Genomic DNA, 6692 nt, shown 5'->3' on the forward strand with positions numbered 1-6692 from the left:
GGGTGTAAGTAAATAATCTTTTCAATCAACCATTACGCCTCCGTGACTGATTCTAGCTCAAGCATACCATACCGCGCCGTGGTTTTCTCCAACCCCGCGTGTCCGGGCTGCTGGCCACAGCCTGTGTGCACAAGGACGGGCCCGGCTCGCCCCCAGCTCGCACATGGCGACCCAGATGGGATCGGGAGAGACCTCGCACATGGCGACCCAGGCGGGATCGGGAGAGGGCCCGCACATTGGTCTTAAACCATCCCAAAGATACCTATCTAGTCTCTTTTTGAACCTCCAAGGAAGTACGTTCCATGACTTTTCAGGGCAAGTTTGTTCCATTGTCCTATTGTTCTCTAATCATCTTTTTAATAGATAGGTACTATATTATCATTTTTTTCACTCCTCATGAACTTTGCCTATCACCCAAGAGCTTGTAAATTTTACTATCAATCATTCCAAGATTTCTTTAACTAGTACGCTACCTCCCTTGGGTGAATACTGTGAGGCCTTGGTGACTTGACTTCATTCAAATTAGCCAAAAATTCTCTTTCCTTATCAGTACTTGCTTCCTTTTCACTTTTTTGTTTGTATTAATCTACATGAATTCTGCTCTTCTGGTTGAGGGTTGTGGGGTTTTTTTGGTGTGGTCTAAAGAAAAATAGACATTTTAAAATAGCCTAGGACCCATAATTTCCCTGCTCTCCCCTTCCTGTTTGACATATTTATATAACTCATTCTTGTCTTTCACGTGTCCTGCTCATTATACCTTTTTTTGTTCAACTTTTGTGCTCCTGATCTCTACTGACACGTTCCTGCTATTTTTCTGTATATGTCCTAAATTACTTTCTCTTCTTTTCGTTACCTATACGTAACTCTTGTTTATTGCTTTTTTTTTTTTCAGGTAACTAAAAGCTTCCCGAGAGGTCACACTGATCTGTTATGGTTCTTCTTCTTGAACTGCTTTGGAAGAGCTTGATTATGAGCCTCCAAGATTATGTCTTTTAGAAACTGCCAGTCTTCTTGGATTGTGTTACCTTTACATTTATCTGTCCATGGAACCTTAGATCCAATTTGGTTGACATCTGGTGACTTTGTAAAGTTTATTTTGCTCTTTTTCTGCCTTCTTTTCCTTAGAAATCAGAGTTCTGTCCAGAGGCATGGTTGCACAACACCTGAAGAAGCACTGGCTCCTACTGTGCCCGCTGTGGCAGTATGATCTGTTACGTCTCAGCTCTGTATTCTTGGGCAATCGGGGCACAGGATGCAGTCTGTCTGACTCACAAAGGACTCACCCCCCCTCCCCTCCTCTACCTAAACGAAACTGATTAAGATGCAGTGAGAGACGCACCTAAGACCCTCACCAGATAAGGGTGACAAGAGTGAATCAACTGCCCTTGGTCTCATTTACATGAGAGATGGAACCAGATGACCATTCATTTACATGAGAGATGGAAAACAGAAAGCCTGAAGCAGAGACTGCAGTGAATTCTGGGACCAGAGAAGCAGGAGAGCGCTGCATGATGGGGAATCTGTGCTTCCAATGTTAATCAACCCATGTTCACACACACCCAGCTCAGCATTTATCAGACCAGTTCTAATCTGGATTTACTAAGGACTTTTCCCCCCCAGACACACACACACAGCTCTAAGTTTAATAGGCATCTCGGGCCGTACATTCCCCGGTCCCACTATGGGAGGCCTATTTAAACTTGATTGACTAAAACTCGGTTGCCGGGTTAGGGAATGCTGAGGCAAGAGACCGAGTCAGAGGGGGTATGGGCAACATTTGAACAATGGTTAAGGGTTCATCACAGCATCCAGCCTGCTGGAGCCCTAATCCCAGGTGTTGTCATATCTTTCCCGAGACGACTGGTGGGAGTCCTCTCCACAAAAGGTTATGAGCACCCCAATAATTGTTTTAAGTCTGTTAAAAGACTATAGTAAGATCTGGAAAAGTCATGCTAAGCTGAGGCTTGTGCACAACAAGTAAAAATCCAAAATCCTGATGCTGCAAGCTATCTATTGTTCCTGAAGAAACCATGAGATATCCCATCAGTATATCTGCCACCCATAGGAATTTCAAGCTGGCTCCCAAGTATTTGGGTTACTCCCTAATCTTAAGTGTTTCCTGATTATCAATCAGTTTCCTGAGATGGTCCAAACCAGATAACCCCTTGTCAATAGAAAAGACAATGATTTACACTACTGAGGGTGCTTCGAAGCAGCTGAACTGAGGGTATAAAAATCTGTAAGTGTGTGTGCTGCTAGAAGAGGAAAAGGAAGGAAAAGAAGTAGAAGCAGGAGGAAAGAAGGAGAAGAAGAAAACCCCTGTGCTGACACCATCCCCTGTCGTTCTTGGGACGCTGGAAGAACAGATCATCTCTCTCTTCAAGGATTGTGCTACGGACTGTGCCTGTCAGCTTTGCAGCCTGAGTACCGTGGACTAGGTGAGATCCCAGCGTTCTCTGTCTTCTTTCTAGGCATAAACTTCTGAACCTGAACTGTATCAGTTAAGCTTGAGCTAAGTTTCCCCAAATACTTAGTGAAACCAGGGTAGTATTGTCATTGTTGGTGTTTGTTTTTCTTTTGCATGTCTATTACTACTAGTACTATTATATATTTCATATGCTTAGCAATAAATAACTTTTATAGTCAAACTGGTAGTAATTGGGTATATTTTTCCTTCTCTGCTTCTCTTTCCTCCCGTGCTCTGCAGCAACGCTTCTTTTACCTATGCTAAAGATCCCTGTGAAGCCCAAATTATTGTGGGGTCTGCTCATCAAGAGGCCAAAGATTGGGACGTGCTGAGTTTGAAACACATAAGGGGATCAGCTTGTACAGGCTGATTGACCCAGTTTGACTCAGACGTGCCCTTATGAACTGAATGCTGGCCCATGAGGGTGTCAGCTGGACACCCAGCCGGATTCAGAGGGATTCTGTTTACCTGTGTGCTTGTGTTTGACTGCATTTTATTGTTGCTCTTATGAACTGATTCTTGGCATATGAGGGTGTCAGCCTGTCCATGCTGATCAGCCCGGCCAGGTCAGGCGTGTCACGTTAATTTGTGTGTGTTTGTGTGTATGACTGATTTGGTGACTGGAGGAACCCAGTCCCATTGAGATTGAGTCCTACAAGATAGCTCCACTGGGGGTGAGGGCTTGCAGAAGGGAGAAATACAGCTCCGTATAGTAACACAAGCAGCACATTGACAGAATCACCAAGACCCTAGAAACTATCCCTAATAAATGAGCACACCCCAAAGTAATGGGCAAATTTGGTAACAGATCAGATGCCACTGCAGCAATATCTGCTTTTGCAACCACCACAAAGGCAGCATCTGGGGCTGCTTCCCGCACCACCCCCACCGATTGTTATGCTACTGGTTCTATATCACTTCCAACCAGCTTCACATTTGCAACTAGTTTATTCAGGACACAGGTTAGGCATTATTGAGGTCTCTCTCCATCCTCCCTCTTGAAGCGGCACTGAACCTTGCATTTAGTAATATAACTCGGTATGGTGCACTGGGAAACATTGTGCTCCACTGAGAAGCGGTCTGAGGGCGGGGCTTAGGACACAGGATCTGCCTCTCACTGAGTACAGTGCCTTTCTTACTGCCACTTTGATTGGCTTGTTTTTTCACAGCCTCACGTATTTCCCTCTCTTGGCTGCCAGGTGGGTCAGCTTCTAGACGATGGCTGGTGAGAGCGTTGAGCAACGCCTAGCCCATAGTCTGATTGTCAGAGCCCTTTGTAGGGAAGCAGGTGATGCATGGACATTTGCCTGTGCAGAACTGAATTGCAAACAGTACATAAGTGCCACTTAATCATGTAAAATGAAATAGAGTCGTGGATGCTTGTATGCCCCTGGGGTCCTCTAGGTGGTAACATAGGAGTAGAAGTAATGATGAGAATTGTTTATTTCTAACTGCTTTATCTATTTCCACCAGTCTTTTACCTTTTTCTTAGGCTGTGATATCCTTAATGATGGGGTTTAATTCTTGTTCTTTGTATAGTAACATGCAGAACAGGACCCTGGTACGTGAAGTTCATAGGCATTAACACAACAACTTCAACGGTATTATTATAACAGCAGCAGCTATAATAAAGAAAGCATGATAATATGGTTTGAGCACAGAAGCAGCCAGAAACCCTTGGGTTGTAAATGTAGGCTGTGACATTAATGCTCTCTGTCGCCACTGAAATGCCCCTTAACTTCGCTGACACAATTTCCATTTGCAAATTTGGAGTAATGATAATTATTCACCTGGATCACCAGATGTGTAGTAAAGTGGTAGATGGGGGTGGGTTGCAAGGGTTAAATGGTAGAGGTGTGTGAAATGGGCTGTATTTGATTTGGATTTGGCCCGAATTGCAGACAGTGATTCGATTAATTGATTTGGATCACTTTCCTGATTCAAATCAGTCGAATCCGAAACTGAAGATTCGATTCGGATTCAGAGAATCAGCAATTTGGCCATAGACGCAGCTTTAAATGTTTTTTCTACAAATCTCGAGGTACCAGGTGTGGCATGCCAATGCTGTGATGGTGGGGCGGATGGAGCATCCCACAGGAGTACTTCCGGTCCACTTCTAGGTCCACCATTGAGTGAGCAGGGGGACCCCCCACTTCCTCTGGCTTGGTGATCAGCTCTGGGGGGACCCCAGCTGCTCTCCTAGACCCAGGAGATACCAGTCACTGAGCTGGGGAGTGCAAGGGGGCCCCCCAACGCACTCCCTGGCAGACCCGGAAGTAGACCAGAAGTGCTTCTGGTTCACTTTTGGGTCTGCTGCCAAGCATGCTGGGGACCCCCCATGCACACACTCCTATGGGATGCTCCATCCACCCCAACCTCACAGCATTCACGAGCCACCTGGTACCTTGAGGTATGTAGAAACAACATTTAAAGCTGTGTCTATGTCCGAATCATTGAATCTTTCCCAATCTCTCTGAATTGATTCCGAGGGTTCCAATTCTATTTGGAGAGATTAAGGTGCCTCCTGATTCCGTTCAGATTCAGAGATTCAGCCACCGAATCAGGCTGAATCAAAACAGTGACCTAAGCTTGGTACAGCCCTATTAAATGGCTAATGTTTGTAATCTATGAATGCAAATGTTCAACATGAATTAGGAAGCACTGCCATGAAAACATATTCCATCCACTTGCCAAAAGAAGAAGCAGAAGCTGCAAAAAGCAGCTGCTATTTATGATCCTGCTCCATGTAGACCCTAGGAGAGCCTGTGGCTCAGTCTCACAGGTGCTTATTGACATATGCCCAGAGCTATTGTCACAGTGGCTACATGATATTTTTTCAGCATTTGGTATAGGCAGAGCCAGGGTTCAAATTACACTTTGACTGTATGGGGGTATAACAGGGGGCCTTCTCGGGGCTGATTTTCCCTCTGGCCTGCCCACCTGTTTCTGGGCCAGCTGCCTACCTTCTCTCCTGCCACACCTTGATCTTAATTAATTAAGATGTTAATTAAGTGGAAGGCTGCCCATTTCTTGCCCTGATGCCAGGGGGCGCTATCTGCGGCTCCGTACCTCCCCTACACTGCAGCCCATGCCTCGCAGATGGCATCCAGCTGTTACTCTCACCAGCCCCGCACTGGGCCCCAGAATCCTCCTACCAGGACCCCTCCAAGATCCCTCCGTTCAGGTGGCCTACCCCACCCTCATTCAGGGATGTCTCACTCCCTGAAACTATTTCCCCTCTCAGGCGTGATCCCCGCCCCTCCCCACTGGGACCTTTGGCCACACAGGCCCAGGCCTCACCTCCAAGGCCAATCAGGAACCCCAGGCCCTCCAAGCTCTGTACATCCCTCATGGTGGGCTCCTGGCCCCTGGCTGCCACAATCAGGCACCTGCTGGCTGCTTGGCTTAGGTCTGACATGCTGTAATTACAGTGCATTGGAGCAGACTCAATTAATTAGTAATTAGCAGGTAATTAGCAGGTAATGGCACTTTACCAGCAGGCTCTGCATCTCATTCACCAGTGTCCCCATGCTTCAAAATGGTGGTGGGGGCACTTTAATTAATTTCATTGAACAAGCTTAAGTTAAAGCCCCCCTGCCACCATTTTGAAGCATGGGGATGTTGATACACGAGACACGGTGGGTCCTTTAATGTACATGTGCCTGTCTGTGCAGATGTTTCTCTGCCCAAGTTAGAAGACCTACTATATACCATTCACAGTCACAGTAAGTAGAATTCCAACCAGAAAGATGCATCTTGTCAGAAGTTAGCATTCCTCATTAAAATGAATGGAGAGTGAAGTGCCTTCTATGTTCTCACATTCTGGCCATGGACAGCCCAGTGCATCCTACCTGTGAAGGAGCTGAGTTCTCTGTTCTCATAATCTAAAGACCTAGTACAATCACAGCCAATTCCCTCATGTCATAACCCAGCTAAGAGGTGAGCCATCCTTTTGGGATTTATCCGCTTATAGGGGTGATATCTACCTAAGCCAATGCATCTAACTAGTAGACAGAAGCATTAACTTTGGAAAAAAAAGTCAAGACAGTTCAATCACCCATTTACAACAAAGCACGGGTGTGCTTTCATCAAGCAGTTAGGACACTTTTCCATGACAAGGTAGACAGGGATTCTTCACCCACCTCACCTTGAGGGTATCTGAAGCCAGGTGTCCTACTCCTGAGGGTGACCCACCATGCCATAAGGTAGACAAGATGGAGGGTAC

Source organism: Alligator sinensis, unplaced genomic scaffold (genome assembly GCF_000455745.1).
Source record: "Alligator sinensis unplaced genomic scaffold, ASM45574v1 scaffold23_1, whole genome shotgun sequence".
Classification (NCBI taxonomy): domain Eukaryota; kingdom Metazoa; phylum Chordata; order Crocodylia; family Alligatoridae; genus Alligator; species Alligator sinensis.